Source organism: Palaemon carinicauda, chromosome 14 (assembly GCF_036898095.1).
Source record: "Palaemon carinicauda isolate YSFRI2023 chromosome 14, ASM3689809v2, whole genome shotgun sequence".
Taxonomy (NCBI): domain Eukaryota; kingdom Metazoa; phylum Arthropoda; class Malacostraca; order Decapoda; family Palaemonidae; genus Palaemon; species Palaemon carinicauda.
Genome location: NC_090738.1, coordinates 4032768 through 4059364, shown reverse-complemented (window position 1 = coordinate 4059364; position 26597 = coordinate 4032768). Strand labels below are relative to the sequence as shown.

General features: G+C 38.0%; 1 protein-coding gene across 1 annotated transcript in view; it reads left to right on the top strand.

The window, feature by feature from the left end:
- The window catches only part of LOC137653847 (uncharacterized), an 829144-nt gene that overhangs the window by 365850 nt on the left and 436697 nt on the right, over nt 1-26597 (top strand). The window lies entirely within an intron of this gene.

Below are 26597 nucleotides of genomic sequence, written 5' to 3'. Positions count from 1 at the left end.
ATCAAGTTGAAGATGATGGAAAGAGAGAAGGAATTTAAGTAAGAGAGAAAGAAATTGAAGCAAAGCGAAGAGAAGAAGCCCGAGAGATCACAAAACGCGCAAGGTTAATGGAAGCAAGGCGAGAAGAAAAAGAGATAGTAGAAGCGAGGTATGCGCGAGAGTTAGAACTGATGAATGCCCTTGCCCAGCTAACAACGCAAACCGAGACGACTCCTTCCAGGCACGAACCCGTGTTTAATGTGCTGAAAGCCCAGAGGTTAATTCTAAGGTTCACAGAAGAGTCTCCAGATGAGTTCTTCGATCATTTTGAAATGGTCGCCGCGACGATGAAATGGCCAGAAGATAAATGGTCTGTGTTATTGCAGAGTTTGCTCTTTGGGAAGGGCCGCAGTGCTTACTTATCCTTATCCCAGGACTAGAGGATGGGGTATCAAGAAGTGAAGAGGAGCGTGCTGCACGTGTATCAGATGAGCCCTGAATATTATAATGAAAGGTTCCGAAGTTTAAAAAAGGAGGAGAAAATTACTTTCCTGGATTACGCTTATAAGGTACGACGTTGTTATAAGAGATGGACAGAGGCTGCTAACATGAAGGAGAAGGCTAGTTTAGAAGAATTGATAATACTAGAGCAGTGTCTACGAGGAATTCCTGAACACATTCGAACGTACTTGAGAGAGAGTGATGAAGAAACTTGATAAAGCCGCTTCGCTGAGTGAAGATTATAATATTACCAGTCGTAAACACTCCTTGGGCACAAGTGTCAACCGTCTTTCTGACCAAGTTTCAAGTATTCGCCGAACCATGGAAACCACTTCGGTAATAACTACAGTGTGACGGGCCGAGAGATGCTGTAACTCGAAAGGCAAGATGAAAGCAACTGAGTAACTTTATTACAGAACATCAGTTTATAAATAAATCAATTCCGGGCAAGAAGGGCCTAAAATACAACAGGCAGTTTCATGCTGAACCGACAACCGGTTCTGTTAACAGTTAACGGTAAGAAAAACCGTTGACTGTTAACAGAACCTGTTGTCAGTTGAGCATGAAACTGCCTGTTATATTTTAGGCCCTTCTTGCCCGGAATTGATGTATTTATAAACTGATGTTCTGTAATAAAGTTACTCAGTTGCTTTCATCTTACCTTTCGAGTTACAGCATCTCTCGGCCTGTCACACTGTAGTTATTACCGAAGTGGTTTCCATGGTTCGGTGAATACTTGAAACTTGGTCAGAAAGACGGTTGACACTTGTGTCCAAGGAGTGTTTACGACTGGTTATATTATAATCTTCACTCAGCGAAGGGGCTTTATCAAGTTCCTTCACCTCTCTCTCTCTCAAGTACATTCAGGTCGCTGTCAGTGCGAGGGGAGAGTGAAGATACAAATATACAAAGGATAATATATACAAAAAAGAGAAATGTCATTACTATGTACGATTGTGTGACACATGGTAGGTATATGGCTCCCCCGCTAAAAATGACATACTGTACATGTTAAATAGGGCGCCCTGATCTAGAGGGACGAACTGTAGGCGGGTCATCTGGTAGGAGATAAGCAGGTTTTAGACGATCAATGGAGACCCAGTCTTCTTTGCCATGAATTTTTAGTAGGAATGCTTTCGAACTGCGTCGGATCACAAGGAAAGGGCCCGTGTAAGGGGGCGTTAGCGGTGGCTTGCTAATGTCGTTGCTAAGAAAGACCTGCGTTGCAGAGTGTAAGTCTGTCGGTATGTGATGCTTCGCTGGGGACTTGTAAGTCTGGCGGCATGGAGTAAATTTTCCCACGACGTGACGTATGTGCTGGAGATCATTGGAGGAATTTGCAAAAGGAAAAAAATTGGCAGGGACGACCAACATACACCATTTCAGCTGCCGAGATGTCCAGGGAGTCTTTAGGAGTGGTCTTTAGTCCCAGGAGGGCCCAGGGAAGCTGAGTAAACCAGTTGGAGTCCTTGCAGTGGGACATCAAAGCTGCGTTCAATCATTCCATTGGCAGTGGGGTTGTAGGCAGTTGTCTGATGTAGGGTGATACCCAGGAGATTCGCTAATGACGTCGACAATTGGGTAATTTTGTATTGTATTACAGGGTGAGATTTCGAAGAGAAAATATATGTTTTCCTATAGTAAATAACGTGATTTAACCGAATTTGATGTTCATTTCATTCGTAAACAAACAGATCAACCAATTCGGTTAACTTTAAGTTGCCGAATTGGTTGCTGTTATTACGGATGAAATGAAGGAGAAAATCGGTTAGATCACGTTATTTCCTACAGGAAAACATATATTTTCTGTTAAAATGGTTAAATATAATCACTGATGACATATATGTTGTGTTAAAATATTTAAATATAAGCCTTTCTTCAACGGTGTCACTTCTCTTAAACGAATTTACTGCGAACGATAACATTAGCAACGTTACCAATAATACACAGTGCTACCAACGTTGATGTATGGTACACAGAGTTACCAACGGCACGATGACATTACCAACGATAGCAATGATAGATATTTCCATACGAATTTTGAATAATTTCTCCATATAAGTTTTACTCAATATATAAAAAGTGCAAAAAGGGTACAGAACCTAACAAACCCACCTAACCTATCCTAGTAGTATGACAGGTCACAAACCTCAGGTATTTACTGAAAACGGTAAAATTCTCCACTTACCTTTACGAACAAGACGACGAAACTTGCGGGTCACGGGAGTCTTCCATGGGGGTAGACGACTTTTTCCCAAAAATGTACCTTTATAGGAAGTAACGGTATAACCACAACGACATTTCTTTTTGGTTTTAGGTATGGTGGATTCGGCATTGCAATAAAACACGAGACTATCTTTCCTGTAAGATAGGGGGGAACGACACTTAGGGCACTGCAAGAGTTGAGGAATTACATTGAGTGATTTCAGGAAAATATCAACATTGGCAGAAGAATAACAAAAATCACCATGGAATTTAGCAAATGATTTTAGATACGGAATACTGCAGCCGTTACAAGTATCTATAATTTCCTCCATCGTAAAATACGAAAAAATAAATCTCACTCGAAATGGCGGACACCTGACTAGTTCAAAGGTTACAAAGGAAAAGGGCTTCGTGGAAGAGGAAAGAACAGACCACTTAAAGAGACAAAGGAAGGGTGTATGGAAATATCAGTTGTCAACCCCCTTGTGTAAACTTTGAATACGTATCGGTTCCTGATTGGTTAACAGAAAAATAAGGGAGTCTAGAGGGTAAACATAAATAAACTCTGTAGGGAAACTAGTCCAGGGAAAGTATTTATGTGAAACTGAGGAGTGAAAAGGAAATAAAAACAATATAGGAAGGTAAAATGGAATGAATGATAAATAATATTGAAAGGAAATATAAAATGTGATGGTTTTACCATGAATGAACTGGATAGGGAAACTAGTCCAGAAGAAGAATTTATGTGAAACCGGGTAGTGAAAAGGAAATAACAAAAGAAATAAACCCAATTTAGGAAGATAAAATTGAATGAATGATAAATAATATTGAATGGGAATATAAAATGAGATGATATTAAGAGGAATAGGATAATAAAACGATTAATAAAATGGGAAACAGATTCTGCGCAGGGGGAGGGGTCTCTGCGCAGGGCGAAACTGGCATGCACGAACGAACGAACGTACGGGTGCTAATGTACATCGGACGTTGGCAGCACTGGTTACTGTATTTTTTCATAACACAATCTTTGCAATGGCGCCTCCAAAGTTTATCCAGATATTTTGTTTTGTATTTTCCTCCGATTATTATAATTTCAAGAAGGTAATGTATAGAGAAGAAAAGGCTTGTTTTACGTTTATATATCGATTCCCCAGTATGTTTTCCCAACCCAAAACCCCGAGTTCCCATTGGGGGTCCCCCATTATCGGAGGATATAGATGTATATATATTTCTGAAACTATTCATTTGCGACGGGAACGAGTGTCATTTTCGAAGGGAGCGTAATTTTTTCTATAAGAATAACATTGCCCTGTAATACACTACAATGAAACCGACAATTGATAGGTGAAAGTGGTACCCCTGTCAGAAGTAATATGCTCAGGGATACCAGATCTTGCAATCCATCCTGAGAGTAAGGCAGATGTACATGAGGCGGACGCTGTAGTTTCCATGGGAATGGCTTCAGGCCAACGAGTGGAGCGGTCGATGACGGTAAACAGGTAACGATGTCCTTGTGATGTGGGTAGGGGACCTACAACGTCGACATGAATGTGGATGAAACGACGCTGAGGTTAAGTAAAGTTGCCCACTCCTGAATCCGTGTGTCGATGTACTTTGGAAGTTTGGCAAGAAGTACAGGCACGGACCCAATCCTTAGCATCCTTAGAAATGCCGCGCCAAATAAACTTCGTCTTCAGCAGCTGTGCAGTAGAACGGCACGAGGGATGTGAAAGGCCGGGAATGAAATCAAACACCTGTCGGCGCATGGGAGCAGGAATCCAAGGTCGCGGTCTACCAGTACTGACGTCACAGAGGAGGGTGGTGTTGGAGTCGTCGAGGGGGACATCTTCCCAACGAAGGATGTGCAGGATGTCCTACATGCTTGATACTCTGGATCCTGTCATTGGGCTTCAGCAAGGCATTGCATTCCAATCCCAGTTGAATAGCAGCCAACGTGTTTCTTGACAGGGCACCGGCAAGGGGATTCATTTTCCCAGGGACGTGTTGAAGGGTGCAATTGTATTCAGCCACGGTGGAGAGATGTCGGCGTTGACGGGCGGACCAGGCATCAGACTGTCGAGTGAAGGCGTGCACCAGAGGCATATGGTCTGTGCGAATGAAGAAGGGCGTACCTTCTAAGATATGGCGAAAGTGACGGACAGCCAAGTGCACCGCCAGCAATTCGCAATCGAAGGTAGAATAACCCGATTCTGCCTTGGACAGTTTTCTACTGAAGAAGGCCAATGGGCGGGGCGAGCCGTTGACCACTTGTTCGAGTACTGCACCAATAGCAACGTCGCTGTCATCGGTGGAGAGAAGGAGAGGGGCATGCGGGATGGGAAATGTGAGAGCAGCAGCAGTTGATAGGGCATTGTTTGCGTTGCAGAAGGCCGCTTCTTGAAGGGGACCCCACTTCAGGTCTTTTGGCTTGCCTTTGAGTTTGGCGTAGAGGGGAGCAAGAGTGGCGGCAATGGCTGGCTCAAAACGGTGATAATAGTTAATCATGCACAAGAATTCCTGCAGTCCTTTGATGGTCGAGGGCGTGGGGAAGTTTTGAATGGCTGCTACCTTCTCAGGGAGGGATGGACTCCTTCAGGAGTGATGCGGTGCCCGAAGAACGACACTTCATTGGCGCCAAAGGTACACTTGTCGTACCGGACTACAAGACCATTATTTTGCAGGTGGTCGAGCACGATGCGCAGGTGACGGAGGTGTTCCTCTTTTGAGGAAGAGAATACAAGTATGTCATCCACATAACATACACAGAATGGGAGGTCCCCTAAGATGCCATCCATGAGACATTGAAAAGTGGCCCCAGCATTACGAAGGCCAAAACAGGAGTAATTGAAGGTGTATGTACCAAACGGAGTGGTGATGACGGTCTTGGGGATGTCTTCTGGGTTCATAGGCACCTGATAATACCCCTTAAGGAGATTCAGCGTGAAGAAAACCTTCGCTTTGTGTAGATAGGAGGTCACATTGGCGATGTTTGGGAGGGGGTAGTGATCCGGTTTTGTTTGCATGTTCAGGCACCTGTAATCCCTGCACGGATGGAGGGAGCTGTCTTTCTTCAGGACGATGTGCAAGGGTGACGACCATGGGCTGAGGGCTTTTGGCAAAGGCCCATTTCCTCCATTTCGGCGAACGTGTGTTTGGCGGCTGCCAATCGACCCGGTGCCAGAAGTCTGAATTTTGGGGGTAAACGGCGTACCTAAAGGGCACGAAGTAGGTCACCTCAGGAGGAGAGCCGTCTGCGGCAGGTTACAGGCGAGCGATACTGGTCATTTCCCTGAGGGCGAGTGAAGCCCTTTGGTCCCCCAACGGTTGTTGAGAGAGCTGAAAAAGCTTTGCTACATGGGCGGCTGGCGACGGTGAGTACTGTTGCAGAAGGTATGTTTTGAGGGCGTCATACGCTATTGGGGTGTCTCCTTGTTCACAAAGCCAGTCAGAGATTTCCGGAAGGTGTCCTCGGGTATCGCCGCGAGAACATTATCTGCTTTGGTGGTAGAGCGAGTCACGCTCTTGATGCGAAACTGGATTACTGCGCGCTGAAACCAAGCAAATGCCCTCCGCTGGTGAACGACGAAAGTTTGAATGGGGCGGCGCCAACTTCCATGGAGTCTGTCATAGTACCAGTCATGCGGAGGGGTGGGGGGGGGAGAGGCAAGAGGAGTGAGTCGACTTCCGAGGTCACCCACGTGATGGGCCGAGAGAGGCTGTAACTCGAAAGGCAAGATGAAAGCAACTGAGTAACTTTATCACAGAACATCAGTCTATATATACATCAATTCCAGGCAAGAAGAGCCTAAAATATAACAGGCAGTTTCATGCTTAACTGAAAACCGGTTTTGTTAACAGTTAACGGTAAGAAAAACCGACATGTTGATTCAGGTCGCTCTCAGTGCGAGGGGAGAGCGAAGATACAAAGGATAATATATACAAAAAAAAAGAAATGTCATTACTATGTACAATCATGTGACACACGGTTGGTACAACAGGAACAAGTTCAACAGTTACAACAGAAGTAGCACTGGTACTGTCCCTAAGCAGAATGCGATAGTACCACAGCAACAAACGTCGAATCATCCTCCTTCAAGTATCATGAAAGACGTGCAGAAGATTGATATTGTTTATTTCAAATGTGGCAAGAGAGGCCATATCAGTGTGGAATGTTGGTCAAACCAACCGAAAGTAGTCACCCAAGTTATAAAAGGATAATTCAATTTCACAGAATACGAAGACTAAGAAGCAATTGGAAAAGGACGAAGGGAAAAACAAACCAGCCACCGTTTACCCGACGAACAGGACGAATCCAAACAGCATGGATGCATTTAAACCATATATTTATGAAGATATGTTAGCACCAATAGACGGGAGTGAGAGAACCCCGGTCTGGATATTGCTCAACACAGGTTGTAACCATAGAATGGTAGTATGAGGAGTACATCCGATAGTGGAACAGTCTCTCACATGGGACTCTGTTATTTTGAAGGGCATAGGAGGTGAGGAAGTCACCCCTATTTGCTGCTAGAAACTGTTATGCGAGTTGGTGACAGGTAATTTTGACTTTGTGGTAAAAGATTCATTGGCTGCCAAAGGAGTAGACATCCTACTGGGTAATGAGGTTGGTGGAGCGCGATTCAGGCCTTGTTCCATTGTAACGGAGAAAGCATTGAAGTATAGTCCTACAACTGAACTCGAGAAGGATTTGTTTCCTAGTTGTGTGACGACTAGGAGTATGAAGAAGTAAGTGTTTGCCAAAGATGAATAAGAAATCGAAGGAGCGATGAACTTAGAAGATTTGTTTTCTGAAGAAGAGGATTCCCTTGATAGTATGCAAGAGGAAAATTCTTGAGTAAGACCGAACAAAGAGGAACAACAGATGGGTGGACAAGAGGACAAAGAAAAAATGGACCTGGAAGAAATGAATTTGGAGGATTTGTTTTCTGAAGAAGAGGATTCCCTTCATGGTACTCAAGAAGAGTATTCCTGAATAGGCCCGAGCGAAGAGGAATGACAGATGAGCGGACAAGAGGACAAAGAAGAAACAGAAATCGAAGGAGTAATGAACTTGCAGGATTTGTTTTCCAAAGAAGAGGATTCCCTTGATGGTACGCAAGAAGAGAACTCAAGAGTAGGCCCGAGCGAATAGGAATGACAGACGAGTGGACAAGAGGACAAAGAAGAAATGAACCTGGAAGAAATGAACTTGTAGGATTTGTTTTCCAAAGAAGAGGACTCCCTTGATGGTACGCAAGATGAGAACTCCTGAATAGGCCCGAGCAAAGAGTAATAAGAGACGAGCGGACAAGAGGTCAAAGAAGAAATGGATTTGGAAGAAATAGAAAATTCAAAGGCTGATGAGATTGCAAAGGAAGGGTACAGCGTTAACCGAGTTATTGTACCATATGTTGGACGAGACGGAGGCACAGCAATCTCCGACCTGTTATTATCTTAAGGATGGGTTGCTTATGAGGAAGCATAGACCTGCCGATATCCCTAGGAAGGCCAAATGGGGGATATATTGGCAAATATTAATTCCAGCACCATTGAGAAGACAGGTGATCGTGGTAGTGCACAAGACAGGACATATGGGGATAAGGCAGACGACGGAGAAGAAAATGAAACATTCTTTCTAGCCTGGCATGCATAAGGACGTGAGCCAGTTTTGCCGTGCATGTCACGTATGTCAAACGGCTGAAAAGCCCAATGAGTGCATCATGGAAGCTCCCTTGCGACCAATGGAAGTACGAGGAGAACCCTTCAGGAAAGAACCGAAGAAAATGGTAGCAGAAAAAGGGAAGTACCGAGAGAAAACGAAAGGAGAATATGTTAAGAATTTGGGGAAAAGGGTCGGGGAGATCAGGAAATTTTCCCTAGAAGGCATGAAGACGTCGAGTCAAGAACGGATGAAGGAAAGGTTTGTTAGGAAGAATACGAACAGATAGGTTGCAGGACCCTTGAGCAAAGGACCAGAGAATATGTTGGCAGGAAAAGGGAAGGATCAAAAGGAAACAAATGCAGGAAATGTCAATGATTTGAGGAAAGGAATTGGTGAGTTAAGGAAACTTTCCTTAGAAGACATGAAAACGAGGCAACGATGAGTGAAGAAAAAGTTTGGCATAAAAAGTACGAACAGGCAGGTAACGGTAGGATGGCGGGTCTTGGTCTACGCATTGGAAAGAAGATCCCTATCGTCAACGAGTTACAAGAACCATTCGGGATTTTGGAGGAAAGCAGTGACCAGACCTACGTTATCAAGATATCAGGAAAAAGGAAAAATTTAAGGAAGGCCATATCAACTTCGAAACCGATACTTCAAGCAACGGATTTCACTGAGAAATTCCTTATCCAAGTGGATGCGTTGGATAACTGGATTGGAGCTGTCTTATTACAAGAAGATAAAGAAGGAATTCTTCATCCTGTGTGTCCTTTGTCATCGAAGCTGAAGAAGAAGCAACAAGTCGACTCAACTATTGAAATGGAACTGCTGGCGCTGATCGCAGCGATTAACAGGTTTTTGATTTACGTAAATCTGCCACAGAATGAGATTACTTTGTACTTGGATTTTAATCCTTTAACTTTTGTGAATAAGATGAAAAATAACAATTAAAGGTTAACTATGTGGTCATTATGTTTGCAACTGTATTGTATTAGAGTAAAGTATATATCAGGTAAAAATAACGAACATGTAAAGATAACGTGGTTGCAGATTATTTATCTCGGGCTGAATTGATGGATTCAGACCCGAAATAAATAATCATTTTTTGGGGGAAGCTATCTTACGATGCTGGTCTAGTGTAGAGTAAATACAGTAGTTTTTTCATGATTTTATTTATATTTCATTTGTGCATTGAAAAGATGATACCCCGCCCGTAAAATGAGCTCCTCTCATGTAGATGTAAGTGTTTTATGTAAATTACGTAAGACTTTCGTGGTGAACTTCATTGTTTTCTTTATTCGAGTTAGTATATGTAAATTAATGTTATTTTTTCAAGAATTAACTTTTTATCTCACGTATGTCTGTTATGAAGTCTTACATAATCGATTGGAAAGTGTTGTTGGATTCGTGCGAGATAGGAACAAGGGCTTCGGTAATGATCTTTTATATTTTATGAAGTATTGCGTCATGTTTGAGAGAGAATGTTCCGTAACATGTGCTTTGGAAAAATCTCTATCCCGTGATTTAGATACGCCGCGAAGGCCCAGTGAGAGGATGTTATGTTTTTGTTTTATTTCGGGGACAAAGGGTGGGCGGAGCTAGCTGACTGTGAGAGCCGTCTGGCGTGCCGTGAGTACCATTTGGGAGAGTAACACTTGGCAACTTTGACGCTTTGCCCAGCTCCCACGCTACCAGACCTCGATCCTGGAGCATTTTGGAATTAGCCAAATTTCATATAAAAGGTGTCACCAAGGTTGGGTTAGATAGAGATCGGGATAGAGATTGCAGCCTTAAGACAGATAACTCCCCTCTCTCCCTCTCTCACACTCGCAATCCAGTGTATTGTTGAAAGTGTATAGTATGTTTTAGTGTGTCCACTCCTAAGTGACTCTGTGCCCCAAGGCAAATCATGTGCTGAAAAAGTACGGTAATTTTTAATTCATTATGTTTGGGTTAGTGTTGACATTGTATAAGTTTTTTTTGGTAATTGGCCCTGTAGGAAGGATAGATTTTTTAACGTGATCTAGTTATCTATTTTTCATTAAGTGTCAAACTTGAATATTATATTATTCAGATTTGATCTTAAGCTTTTGTGTTATTTACATTGCATTATTTCTTTTCTTAGACTAAGGTTTATACAGATATAATAGTTCAAGTCAAGTTCATATACAATTTTCAGATCGTAACATTTTTGTCTCAATCTAAGTTTTGTTCAGATTTAATTTTTTCCAGTGAATTATTTTGTTATTGTGTAAAGTCTTTCAAAGTGTTGTAATTCATATAGAATATATTTATTTTTGTAAAGAGTGTAATATTCCAATCATCATTATTTCGAACCAGATTCTGCTCGATTCCTGTTAAGAACCACAGTAAATATAGATATGTTTTAATAATACTTAAGAGTAACTACCCAGTTTAATTTTGAGTGTGGTTAAGAGACCTTTGAATATTCAGTGTTTTACATATTGCTGTCTGGGAGTTATTTAACGTTCTCAGAATTCGAGTATCAATGATTTAAAGTGTAAGAGTTTTAAGGTAAAAGTAAACAAGGGAGTTTGGAATTTGAAAGGTTGTATAACTTGCCAGTCGTATTATATATAATATTATATGTTTGGTGCCATAGTATAATATATTTTTTAGTATCCAGACCAGGGAGCCATTAATATATATATATATATATATATATATATATATATATATATATACATATATATATATATATATATATATATATATATATATCTATATATATCTATATCTATATATATATATATATATATATATATATATATATATATATATATATATATATATATATATATATTTGCATACACCCGCTCACTCTTTCTCTTCAGCTATCATAGCCTCTTTGGTAAAAAATTAAATTTGTTTAAAAGAATTTAATTTTTTACGAAAAATTTTCAAAAAAAATATAATTATAAGTTAAAAAGAATAAATAAAAATTCCCCAAAATTATTTCCACAACATTTTTTTTAAAAGGAATAGTTGTAAAGTTATAGATAAAAAAGGTAAAAGAGATGGCTACAAATTTAATTAACAGGCCAGAGTTATACAAATTAATGGCAATAGCTTTTTAAAAATCTAACAAGTCTTCGCGGCTGTACTTATCATTTCCAGACGTACTTATTATTATTATTATTATTATTATTATTATTATTATTATTATTATTATTATTATTATTATTATTAGCTAAGCTACAACCTTAGTTGGAAAAGCAAGATGCTATAAGCCCAAGGGCTCTGACAGGGAAAAATAACCCAGTGAGGAAAGGAAATGGTGAAATAAATAAATGATATAAGAAGAAATAAAAATTAAGATAAAATATTTCAAAAATATTAACAAGATTAAAACAAATATTTGATTTATGAACCATAAAAGGACTTATGTCAGCCTGTTCAACATGAAAAAAAATTGCTGCGCGTTTGAACTTTTAAAGTTCTACTGTTTCAACTACCCAGTTAGGAAAATCATTCCACAACTTGGTCACAATGGAATAAAACTTCGAGAGTACTGAGCCTCATGATGGAGAAGGCCTGACTATTAGAATCAATTGCATACCTAGTATTACGAATAGGATAGAGCTGTCCGGGAAGATCTGAATGTAGAGGATGGTCAGAATTATAAAAAATCTTATGCAACATGTATGATGAACTAATTGAACGACAGTGACAGAGATTAATATCTAGATCAGGAATAAGAAATTTATTAGACCGCAAGTTCTTGCCAAACAAATAAAGATGAGAATCAGCAGCTGAAGACCAGACACGAGAATAATACTCGAAACAAGGTAAAATGAAAGAATTAAAACACTTCTTAAGAATAGATTGATCACCAAAAATCTTGAAAGACTTTCTTAATAAGCCATTTTTTTTTTTATGCAATTGAAGAAGACACAGACCTAATGTGTTTCTCAAAAGTAAATTTGCTGTCGAGAATCACACCTAGAATTATAAGTCATACAAAGTTAAAGAAACATTATCAATGCTGAGATCCGGATGTCGAAGAGCCTCGGTCCTTGACCTACTTACCAACCTTCCACCGAGTTGTTGGTTCTTGGCAAATCATTTCGCACTAGACTATTGACCGACCACATTTCAATACAGTATCAAAATTAGGTCTCCATCCTGCTCTCTGAATTGTACCTAGCCTAGTTGTTTCAAAATAAACTAAAAAGTCGCTCAGGATTTCATCACTGCAAGTGTAACAACTATACGAAGTTGTTGAAAAGGAATGTACATCTTCAGAAGGTGTAAATGTAAGGAGTTATATTTGGCTTATTAAAATGTATTTTCCCAACTTCTCTATATCAACTTTGAAGCCCCGTGATTGAAAACTTTGCTATAAACACCGAAAAAGGTGAAGAAAAAAAAAAAACATCTATTGATAACTACTTCAGGGAAATTATTCTTAATAGCCTTTATAGTTGCTTGTTCATGGTCTCTGAAATGGATGAAATACTCATGTTTTGATTTTCTTTTTTTTTATAAATATGAAAATAATATCATAAGTTTCTTTTCTTTTGAATTAAAGCAGGGATAGTGTACAACTGTGAATTAACTGGAACACAGTCAAATGTGCCATTACAAAAGCAAACACATTTTTGAGATAAAAGATCAAAATTTCTCTTAGTTCCATAATTAGTCACTTTTTTTCGTGATCATACAATTTAAATTTTCACCTCTTGTCATAACGTTAGGTTTTCATCTTTTTGTGTGGACCATATCCTGTTCACTGTTTGCAGAAGAGAAGATTTTTGGGGCACCTATTGACGCACAGTGCCGTGAAATATTTCTTTGAATCACATTATTAAAAGTTTGTAATATTCCTCTACACTCCCTCCATTTTATCACATCTCCAGTAAGTTTTATTGCTATATTTCTTTTTAATTGTGTAAGCAAATTCTTCATGCAAAAGTTTTCTAGTACAACGTTCGGTCTTCACGAATTCCGTTTTGCTCATGGCCTATAGTGATATATCTTCTATTAGAGACATAATAAGGAATGAAAATACTTGGAAAAGAAATTCTTGAGCAACCACACTAGATACTAGATACTAGATACTTGAAAACAAATTTTTTTCAAACTACCATAATGTTTATGTAACAATTTTCGAACAAGAAAACGAGAAACGGAGTGAGAAAGTAAGAGTACGTTTGTGTGTGTATATATATATATATATATATATATATATATATATATATATATATATATATATATATATATATATATATATCATATATATATACTTTTAGACGAATTGTTATTACAATGAATTATCATTTTTATGAATTGTCGAATATGATGGCAGGGTATACACGGGGTAGAGTCTACCATCCTCAGGCTGTATAGCTGTGATATAAAGTTGATCTCATCTCTGAAGAGGCTTTTAATTTTTGGCCATAAACAGGAGACCCAGAGACAGAATCAGACGACAGCCAGAAGTGAAGGGGATAAACTCTTGTTCGCTATATAATGCTGCAACTTCACAGACTCCTAATCTCGAGCGTAATGGCATCAGAAAAATAGTCTTCGGAGTAACTATTTTAGAGAAACTGTAAAATTACATCATTTTTAAAGCCCCAAGTACTCTATCAAGAGACAAGGACGCTGAATAAATTGGCAAGGATGGTTGTTGAAAAGCAAAGGGCTGAGTAATCTTGTTGAACATGTTCAAGTCTAAATCCATGTTAAAATCCTGATTGAGAGATTCTGTCAATACAGAGATTTGTATAACAAGATTGTTGATGGCCTCAACTTCCTATCTTCAAAGAGGTAGGCCAGAAAGGAAGCCAAGAAGTCTGATGTTATCTGGTACGAAGCCCAATGCCTAAGGACCAGTGTTCATACTTTCCACATTGACTGGTATTGTCTGTTGGAAGAAGACTTCTTAGTAGTAGACCTTTTTCCTTGAGCGTTCAGGCTAATGACCTCTCGGAAATTGTATCTGCCATGAACACTCAATTTCAGTTATAATGCTATGTAGCAACCCAGGAACATAAGTGGTGGACTACCCTTAAATCTGCTCTTTTTGGAGTAGATGCAACAGTTCCTCCTTTACTTAAACCAGATGGCTCTGTCACTCACTGTTCAAAAGAAAAGGTAACCCTTTCAGCTGATGTGTTTAACAGTAAGCAGAGTAATGAGAACATTGATCTTCCTCATTCCTGTTTCCCTGAGGGTAAACTAACTATTTTAGCTTTTTGATATCGTGAAATTAAAGCTCTCTTGATGGACCTTGATACTTGTGGAGGTGAAGACCCAAATGGTATTTTTCCTTTGTTTTTTATAAAGGCAGCAGATTTCTTAGCTCCAAAGTTATCTGTTATTTTATGCAAGTTAGCAAGAAGAGTAGCTTTTAACACTTGTTGGATAATTGGAATTATTACTCCACTATATAAATGTGGTTGTGGTAGCTCAAGTCAAAATGATTACCACCCAATTTCCATAACTCTCATATTATCTAGTTTTTGAACACCCTATGGCAAAACGTCTTAATAGATTTACTGAAGGTAATCATCTGTTCCTTAGTTTGCAATTTGTGAGTGGGTGGGTCGTTTTTTACCATTATTATTGATTTTTTAAGTAATAGATCGCAAAGAGTTGTTGTTGGTAGGCACCATAGTGAGTATAGGAAAGTGATTGTTTGTGTTCCTCAGGATAATGTTCTTGGCCCGTTACTTTTCATACTATATACACATGACATGTGGTTTGGCCTAGAAAAACAGTTTATTGTACATGCAGATGATGCTACACTCTTTGCATCAATTCTATCTCCTAAATGTAGATATGGGATTGCTGAATCCCTTTAATAGAGATCTAGCTGAAATTAGTGCATGGTGCAAATTATGGGGTATGAAGTTGAATCCTAACAAAATTCAAAGGATGATTGTAAGAAGGTCAGGGACAGTGGCTCCTCAACATAGAGCTCTCAGCATTGATAACGTTTCTTTAACTCTGTAGGATTCTTTTAAAATTTTAGGTGTGATTCTTGACAACAAATTTACTTTTGAGAAACACATTAGGTCTGTATGTGTCTTCTTCAATTGGGCAAAAAATTGGCTTATTGAGAAAGTCTTTTAAGATTTTCGATGATTAATCTATTCTGATGAAGTGTTTAATTCTTTCATTCTACCTTGTTTCGAGTATTGTTCTCCTGTCTGGTCTTCAGCTGCCGATTCTCATCTTAATTTGTTGGACAGGAACTCACGGTCTATTAAATTTTTTATTCCTGATCTAGATATTAATGTCTGGCACCATCGTTCAATTAGTTAGTTATGAATGTTGCATATGATTTTTCATAATTCAGATCATTCTTTACAGTTAGATCGTTCCAGACAGTTCCATCCTGTTCGTAGTACTAGGCATGCAGTTAATTCTAATAGCCAGGCCTTCTCCACCATGAGGCTCAATATTATCAAGTACTCTAGAAGTTTTATTCTAGCTGTGACCAAGTTGAGGAATGATCTTCGTAATCAGGTAGTTGAAACAGTAGAACTTCAAAAGTTCAAACCTGTAGAAAATGTTTTTATGTTGAATAGGCTGACATAAATCTTTTTTATAGTTTTTATATATGAACTATGCGTTTTGATGTTGTTACTTGTTTTAGAATATCTTATTTTAATTGTTCATTATTTCTCCTATAGTTTATTTATTGCCTTATTTCCTTTCCTTACTGGGCTATTATTCCCTGTTGGAGCCCTTGGGCTTATAGCATCTTGCTTCTCCAACTAGGTTTGTAGCTTAGCTAGTAATAATAATGATGATAATAACAACAACAACAACAACAACAACAACAATAATAATAATAATAATAATAATAATAATAATAATAATAATAATAATAATAATAATAATAGCATGTAACTTCCGTGACTGTTACTGGGTCCGAACTCTGGGTTAAATGGTGATTGTTTACAAATATATGGGTTCAAGGCTGCTGTTGTTTGTTTATCAACAATGGAATTGGGATCCAAAAGACATATGTTAGTATATGTGAAGGCCATTGCTCAGTTTCCGTCATGATGCTACGTAGCACATGACTTCCTTGAAGGTGACTGGGTCCGAACTCTGAGGTTTACAAATATTGGCTGCAAGGACTTTTTTTTTTTATAAGACACAGTTGTGTGCTAACATGGCGCAACCATGGTATTTTTTTCCAGTCTCTCTCTCTCTCTCTCTCTCTCTCTCTCTCTCTCTCTAATGCTAACAAGCAACAAGCAAAAAAAGGTAAAATTGTAATGAACACTTTAATGCAATATTTCAAAAATCTCAGTCATAAACCCAATGAAAATATACTGGAGAATAGTTCCTTTGATGCCAGAACCATTAATCACTCTAATAATGGACTCATCAATAGGCTATTTACCACCCAAGAAGTAAAACGGTCAATTAGTAAACTGAAGAACAATAAAGCATGTGGAATTGATAGTATTCTTTATGAGTACCTTAAGAATTGTCTTGAGTCTGTCATATATATTGTAGTTAAAATGTTTAATATTTTACTAACAACCGGAATAGTGCCATCTGACTGATGTATAGGTATGATCAAACCTCTGTATAAAAGGAAGGGTTCTATTGATGACCCAGATAACTATCGTGGCATTACACTATTAAGCTGTGTTGGTAAACTGTATACAGCTTGTCTAAATGATCGCCGTAACTGCCTACTTAGAGGGTGCTGGTATTTTAGGAGTAGAACAGGCAGAATTCAAAGAAGGCTACAGCACACTCGGCCACATATTCGTTCTGCATTCTCTCATTGATTTATACCTGTTCAAACACAAGCGAATTTATGGTGCCTTTGTAGATTACAGGAAAAGCATTTGATTTGGTGGATAGATCATCTCTTTGGTGTAAGCTAATTTCTTCTGGTATTAATGGTAAGGTCATCACTGTTCTATATAATATGTATGAAAATGCTAAATCCTCTGTCAAAGTAGGTCATTCAATCTCAGAATTTTTCCCATATATATTGTGTGAAGACAAGGAGAAAACCTGTCGCCTCTTCTATTTGCTCTGTACTTGAATGATTTAGAACAATTTGTTGGTAGGAACTACAGAGAACTTGATTTATGTGCTTCTGAAATACGGAAAAAACCTCAGTGATGACGATGTTAAGGTGTTCTTAAGAATGTATGTCCTTTTGTATGCTGATGATACTCTTGTTATGGGTGAATCAGCTGAAGATTTGCAAATTGCTATAACAACTTTTAATTTTAATGGTTCATATTGCAAGGCCATTAATAAACAGGTTACACAGGCCCAGAGAGCAATGTATAGTCTGCTGACTAGGGCCAGAAAACTGTCCTTACCAGTAGATATACAATGTGAAATCTTTGACCACTTGGTCACCTAAGTTCTTTTATATGGAAGCGAAATTTGGGGGTTCCAAAAGCTAGACCAGCTTGAGATTTTTCATAGAAAGTATCTAAAAATTATTCTTCAAATAAAGAAACAGTCATAAAATTGTATGGCTTACGGAGAACTTGGTCAATTTGGTTTAACAAGTAAAATTGAAAAGAGAATGGTAAACTTTTGGATAAGGATCAGTCAAGATAAACAACATAAGTTATACCACAGCATATATATATATATATATATATATATATATATATATATATATATATATATATATATATATATATATATATATATATATATACACTTGAGAATATTTACACGATAGCAATGAATTCAAGTCGAAAGGGATTTTATAAAAATTAAAAGTATTCTAGACGAGTGTGGTCTATCTAATATTTGGAACAGCCCATGTGAATTTGAAAGTAATTGGGTTAGGAAATGTGTTGATCTCAGAATTTGTGATATAGATAAGCAGAATTTATTATGTGAAATTAATGAAAAAGGGTATGCTCTAACTATAAAATACTGAATTAAGGTTAAGCAAATATTTAACCAAATTCGATTATAATCATTGGAAGTATCTCAGTAGATTTAGATGTGGTAACCATAGACTCTCTGTTGCTGATTAGCGATACTTGGCTTTCCAAGGACCAAAAACATGCCCAATGTGTAATACCCAGGAACTGGCCGATGAGTATCAATATACTCTGGTGTGTCCTAATTTTAGTAGCCTCAGAGAATTGTATATAAAAAGATATTATTACACTAGACCCAAATAGTATAAAGTTTAGTCAGTTGTTTAAAGTAGAAAATAAGAGAGATTTGTGCAATCTAGCAAAATTTGTAAAAATAATAATGGAACAGTTTTAGCTATATATCATTAGTTTTTTATCTAGTCCATATGGGCTCATGTCCCCATTATATATGGCATATATGGGTATACGGTTATATGTACAATGTTGTATAGATATGTGAGTAGAAGTGGTTTTGCTTCTTTTTACTGCCACTATTACTGTAAGTCAAATTATAATTTTGTATATTTTGTAATGTACTCTCATACCCCGAGAGGGGTCGCTAGAGTTGATAAAATCCCTTTAACTCATTAAAATCCTAATTCTCTCTCTCTCTCTCTCTCTCTCTCTCTCTCTCTCTCTCTCTCTCTCTCTCTCTCTCTCTCTCTCTGTAAGGGGGAACATCCATTTTCGACAAGTTTGGTATTTATGCTTAAAATAATTGTTGCCAGGGGCCTTGTGTATTAGGCCTAGAAGTCCAGCATTCCATATTGGGGACATCTAAAAAAAAATTGAAGCATTGTTCGGGCTAAGCAGCAAAATATTTGATGCACCAGCTCTCTCTCTCTCTCTCTCTCTCTCTCTCTCTCTCTCTCTCTCTCTGTTGTTAGCCGTATAGTGCGGGGTAACGCGGCACAAAAATACTTGGGTAGATGGATAACATTACAGAATAGTCTTTCTTTATTTATAGAAATCATACATCCAGTTATCATTCCATGACAAATAGCATACCATTGCCCACTATTAATATGAAAAATATTACACTAACAAGCATTCATTTTTATAAGAAGCACAGGCATTTTATACTCAGAATCTATAGGAAAACTTTTATTGATTACGCTTTCACATCACAATAAGCATTTCAGTTTTGATCGATGGTTATCACTCCATGGGTTTCTCCAAACAATAAAATAAGTATTTTCATTGACTTGACTATCAAACGTTAAATTCATTCTCAAATCTCCATTTTTCTCTACCTCGAGCATATCCATCAATGCAATTTTGGGTTTAAAATTAAGCACAACCTCGGCGCGACCACAGTCATAACAATCAAAATGAAGTGGGTGATCATAAGTTTAACCTAAAGATTTAATGTCTCGTAGTAATGATAAGAGTAATTTTTTTTTTTTTTTGGTGGGGTGGGGGGGGGGGGGGGAATGAGTAGCCTACATATGTCGTGCAAAGAGGAACCTGTACCAACCGTGTGTCACACGATCATACATAGTTCATTTTGTGTATATATTATGCTTGTATCATCGCTCTTCCCTCGCACTAAAAAGAACCAGAATAAATATGTCTGCTTTTTTCAGCTGTAACAGTGTCTGTTTTTCGAACATGAAATTTCTTGTCGCTTTGACCTTTTGTATATAAAGGAGAGTGTTCTATAATAAACTCACCCAGTTGCTTTCATACTGTCTTTGGGTCACAACCTTTTCTCGGCTCGTCACATTGGTGACCCTGGAGTGACTCATAGACAGTATGAAAGCAACTGGGTGAGTTTATTATAGAACACTCTCCTTTATATACAAAAGCTCAAAGCGACAAGAAATTTCATGTTCGAAAAACAGACACTGTTACAGATGAAAAAAGCAGACACGTTTATTCTGTTACTCCTACATGACTCAGATTATTAAGGCCGAAATAAGTAGGGTTTCTATTCAGAACACCATTAAAGCTCTCCATATTAACAATGGCCAGGTATGATTTTTCAGGTATAACCTAATTGAAAGGTAAATCCAACGTTGCCTTCGTATGATTAATAGCACAACCGTATTTCCAGTAAAGTGTTTACAAAGACTGTTTCCACCGAAATGTTGGGATTTGAAAGTGTCTGAAGGATGGTGAGGAAAGCTGGTGGCCTTGGAAGGATTTTATCTACGTGGAGTCTAGCCTCTTGGAGATTAAATTTAAATTCCTCTGTGGCAGCAGTGGAATTAATGACCTGCGCAGTTGGGGTTAATTTCAACTTTATACAAACATCATTATTATCCATCAAATATTCATCTACTGAGGCCACATCAAGCATAAGGGGATGAATATGAAGCAGTCCTCTTTTATCTTTACCCACCCACTCCTTTTCTTTTCATTTTTCAAATTTTTCCAAATAATCATCTGGTATAACATTTGAAATGGCTGTTCCCTTGTAATGTTGGAAAAAATATCCAAGCTGCCCGACCGCTTTGACGGTGTGAGACTTGACTGTGGCTAATAACTTTGTAAGATACCCGTAATGGAAATGGAGATTGATTCTACGAGTCTTTCACCAATATACACCTGACTCAACTTAAAGATTGTATTTGCCAAACCATTGATAAATATAACATTTGTGCCATCTCCCAACGTGCTTCCATCGGGTGCAGTGGCTTTTAAATGTAGTTCTATAGCGAAATTAGCTAAATCAATTAGTGTCTTTTCTATGCCATTGATACAAAATTCAAGATAACGATCAGTGATTGGCCCCTCCCGATGTAAGGTTAGTAGGGAGGACAAAGAGGGTTAGTTGATTAACATCACATCTTTCTACAGCCTGCAAGTGGTTACGCCTTGAGAAAGCATCCCCGACGCCTGCTGTGTACCTTGCTGTAGGCAATTTGCTCCATTTAAGGCCGGTTATTCTTGGAGTCGCAGATGCTATATTAAATGACTTCACTCACACTTATTTACCAGAAGTAAATTACATTTCACTGAACACGTGTTTATATCCCAAATTCCTACACGTGAAGATTTTCTTTTTATTTAATCTTCTCTTTCCATTTCTTTTAGCATTTTTCCCTTTTCTTTCCCTTGCCGGTAACAATACGTCTACTTGTCGATTTTAGCACCTCCAACCCCCTCTCTTTAAGGCTAGATTTTAAATCTTTAGTACCCTGTTTTTAAATCACCCATGACATTTGGCCTACATTCAAGGGCTGAAGGTAACACTGCTTTTGTTACAAAGGGGGCAGCTCTCTTAGCAAGTCCAGCTAATAGGCTAAAGAGCCCTTGCCCCTGCTGCGAACGTCTTGGAGATCTAAAAATCTCAGTATCCCCTAAAGCCCCTTCACGTTGAAGTTTTATTGGATCACTAGGAAATATAACCCTAAACTCCTCAGGAAACGGTGGAAGAAACACAACCCGCATGCTGCCTCACTCTGGAATATGCGCTTACTGGGGGATCTAGCAGCTTTTATATTATTTCCTGCTTTGGGCTAATATGAATGATGCATATTTTGCTCGAATCCTCACGAAAATGTATCTCCCGTCCCTCTTGGTCAGCCAGACGAATGATTATTGAATCCAATTCCTTTGTCCCTAAAGGGACACACAATCATGATATCCTCTCGTTTCACTCCTTCTCATACTAAAGGTATTCAATATATCAACTTATTTACCCCCGAAATAAGACCTGTCAACAATATCCGAATAAACAAGGACAAAGTCCACCCCAGATGCTGGGGGAAAAGGAGCAAGCAGATTATGAGTTTTGATTAGAGGATTAACTGGATTTGTTTAAAAAATTTGATATGGCTTTGTCTGAATTAAATTCCAATGTAGCTCCTATTCTTTTCTAAAATTTTATTTTGATGGTGTGAATATGTTCTTTTCAATAAATTGCCTCTTTAGTTTCCTGTCTCTTTGTAAACTTTAATATGACCCTTTCTCTTTGATAGTTATATGCTAATACACCTGCCGCAGGTACGTTTTCTTTAAAAAATTCGAGTGGAAGGATGTTCCTCAAAGCATATGTTATATCCTCATTAATGCTAGACACCATATAGCCAGCATCAGTGGATAGAAAACTTATTCTAGGTTTGTAAGTTTCCTCTGTACTTGATGTTATAGTAGGGTCCCCGCTTTTGGAATAGTTATCTCTATTCCTGAATCAATTTGGGTAATGAAATTTATACTTCAAATTATGATATAATTTGATACTATTCTGGAGCTTGTTTGTAAAGGTACCAGCATTATTTTTAGGGAATATATCCCTATTTCCCAGAGATATCAGTGTTCTGATATGAATTTTGCAAGCCATTCCGACCAACAGATAAATGAAGTATTTAAGATGTGTTAGGTATATTTAAACTAAAACTAGTGTAAGACTTCTTATCTATTACATACGTATTCTCATTCGCTGAATGAAGATATCTTTTAAATCGAAGTTAAAAGTACAAATGGTGAATATTATTCTCTAAATATATTTTTGGGTTAAAAAGATGACAACATTTTTTTGGTTGAATGAATTAGATTTTTTTTCGTTAAACAAATGAAAAAATAAGTTTATTTAAATACCACCACCTACAAGCAAATCCTCCAATGCAACAAATGAAAACCTTTTTCAGATGCAAATAAGACAAGATATTAACCATTTCCAACCATCCTCCTCGCCAAATTCACTAACTCTGGACAATAATATTGCACCCATACTGCATCAGCACGACCAGACCTCACAATTCCAATGGGGATTGCGTAGATATTAATGCTTTCATTCCCCTTTTCATGTGCAGACTGCTCCAATTCATGTAGACACCTCTTAAAGTTAAAAATGCGTGCCTCAGTAGTATCATTTTGCAAGTTCATGAGAATGTGAGTATCCTAAGTTGCCACATACAAACGAAGCTTTCCATCACTATCATTATCGTAGGAATAAACATAATTAAACTGAGTTATCAACGTTGGCTGAACATGGTACACTGACGGTGGAAAAACACGGTGGTTTCCTCAAGATGACACTTCCAACGCTATGACGGTCTTCGCGAATGCAGCGAGACAAATTGAAGAGCTTTCTTATACTGTTTTCAATATCACTGTATGGGTAGGCTTTATATGTTTGCACTGCAAGTCCATAGGATACAACGTCAATTGAATTACCTCCTATTACCAAACAGACATTCCCATTCTTTAGAATCTGAGCTATAAAGTTGTTGACATCGAGTTTAAGAGGAGAGTACTACATCCTGAGGAGGTTCCATTGTAGTCTGATAATGATTTGGGAACTATCTCTGACCACACCTAAAGCACGAAAACCCCTTCTCCTTGAGACCTCTTTCAAGGGGAGAGTGCAGCATGCTAGCACATGTATTTCACAACCATTAACATCAAGATTATTGGTTTGCAAGAGGTAGACGGTAATTCCTAAAAGAGAATCCATCGAAGTTTGCGTTTCACTTTTATTCTTTTACTTTCCTTGCAGATTCTTCCCCCTTTCCTGATTTTCTCTTTACTTCCATACATCTGTATCTGAGCTTTTGCATTTTTTATATAAGTATTAGGTATTTCCACTGTATTCTGCAGGGTTTTATAAAAAGGCACTGCCTCTTCCTCTATAACACCCACTTACTTGATCAATTTCTTAAACACATCTATTATATTTAAAAGGTCGTTGGTTTTTCTCAAGTTTCCCTCATCAACCCACTGGACGTCGTTCCAGCCTTCTAAGGAATTGAGGAAAGCCAGAGTGTACCTTCTGTTGCAAGGGGTTAATTTTACATCTATAATATTCTCCACGGGGGATTGGTGTAAGGCAGTGTCTTGGAGAGGGGGAGAGGTTCACGCACGTTTCTCCCCCAATTCTTTGTGTCTTCTTTTCTTTGGTTCACCTTTTAACTTGCACTTGAACGTTTGTATATTTTTTACTAAATTTTTTTAGTAAATCTCTAGTATCTCCTCCACCCTGCTGCTTATCCAGCCTTCCATTTTCCTCTAAATTTTGTTTAGTGTTTTGAACACTAATTACCCTGCCATCTTGTTGGTAATTAGACCTTTCCACCATCTTCGCAGTATCAGACATTACTCTTTTCCCTAACAAACGCCCTATTAAACTTACTGCTAAAGGAAAAAGTACTGAAAGTATAGCCGCCCCCCCTATCTGCGATGATAAGATTTTGCTTTCCTCTTTAATTATAATTATAATTATTACTAGCTAAGCTACGATCCTAGTTGGAAAAGCATAATGCTAAAGGCCAAGGGCTCCAATAGAGAAAATAGCCCAGAGAGGAAAGGAAACAAAGAAATTAATAAACTACAAGAAAAGTAATGGCAATCGAAATAAAATATTTTAAGATCATTAACAACAGTAAATTAGATCTATCATCATCATCATAATCATCATCATCTCCTCCTACGCCTATTGACGCCAAGGTCCTCTGTTAGATTTCGCCAGTCGTCTCTATCTTGAGCTTTTAATTGAATCCATCTCCATTCATCATCTCCTACTTCGCGCTTCATAGTCCTCAGCCATGTAGGCCTGGGTCTTTCAATTCTACTAGTACTTTGTGGAGCCCAACTGAATGTTTGGTGAACTTATCTCTCATTGGGAGTGCGAAGAGCATTCCCAACACATCTCCATCTACCCCTCATCATGTTCTCATCAACATATGGCACTCAAATAATCTCTCTTATAGTTTCATTTCTAATCCTGTCCTGCCATTTAACTCCCAATATCCTTCTGAGAGCTTTGTTCTCAAATCTACTAAATCTATTGGAGATTGTTTCATTGGCATACCATGACTCATGTCCATAGAGTAACACCGATCTCAGTAAACTGATATATAGTCTGATTTTTATGTGTAATTCCAGGCGATTTGATTTCCAAATTGTACTTAACCTAGCCATTGTTTTTTTTTTGCTTTTTATCAATCTTTCACTAAACTCTAATTCTAAAAACCCTGTATTGGAGATCATAGTTCCTAGATACTTAAATGATTTTACCTCATTAATCCTTTCTCATTCCAATGATATTTCATCTTCCCTTCCATACTCCGTTCTCATCATCTCTGTCTTTCTTGCATTTATCTTCAGCCCAACCTCGTGTGATATTTCATGCATTCTTGTAAGCAAGCATTGCAAATCCTGTGGTGTTCTGCTAACAAGGACAGCATTATCAGCATACTCTAGGTCTGCTAGATTCCTATCACCAACCTAGTCCAACCCTTTTCCACCATATCTGACTATTCTATGCATTACAAAATCCATGAGGAGGATAAACAACATAGATGACAACATATTTCCTTGGAGTATTCCACTGTTCACTTGAAATTAATTTGATAAGACTCCATTAACATTAACTTTGCACTTGCTATGCTTATGAACAGACTTAATCAAATTTATTCATGAATAGACTTAATCAAATTTACATATTTAAGAGGAATTCCATAATAACGCAGGACTCTCCACAAAACTAGCTGGTGTACAGTAACAAAGGCTTTTCTATAGTCCACAAATGCCATCACAAGGGCATTTCTATATTCTATGCATTGCTGTACAACATAATATTCTAAGCATCGCTGTACAACATTTCTATAAACTACGCGTTGCTGTACAACAGACCTATCATATATAGATTATAAAAACTAAAATAAGAGGAAGAGAAAAAAGATAGAATAGCATGCTCGAGTGTACCCTGAAGTAAAAGAATACCTATCCCAAGACTGTGAAAGACCATGGTACAGAGGTTATAGCACTACCAAAGACTAGAGAACAATGGTTTGATTTTGGAGTGTCCTCCCAGAAGAGCTGCTTACCATAGTTAAAGAATCTCTTCTACCTTTATCAAAAAGAAAGTGGTCACTGAACAATTACATTGCAGTGGTTAACCCCCTTGAGCAAAGAAGAATTGTTTGGTAATCTCAGTGCTATTAGGTGTATGAGGACAGAGGAGAATGTGAAAAGAATAGGCCAGACTATTTGGTGTATGTGTATGCAAACAGAAAATTAGCCGTAATCTAAGAGAGGGATCCAATGTAATACTGTCTGCTCAGTGAAAGGATCAAATAACTCCAGCAGTAGTATCTCAACGGGTATCTAAGCAGAGTCTTTTTCCAAGCTACTGTCCTTATTTCAGTCCTACATTATTTTACTGCTTTACTATCACGAGTTAATTTTTCTTCAAAAAGTTGGAAAAGATCGATGATCAACAGTCAAGACGCGTTCTCTTTAGCAAAGGAATTAATTCACCCTTTTCTCTGGTAGATGTTATTTAAAAAGAGAAGATAATCCCCATATTTGTGTATGTGTAATTTCATTTATAAGTTTCGACCCTCTAACCTTTCAACATCTTTACTACTTACCCACGAGTTAAAACTCGGAGGGTAACCCCTCCA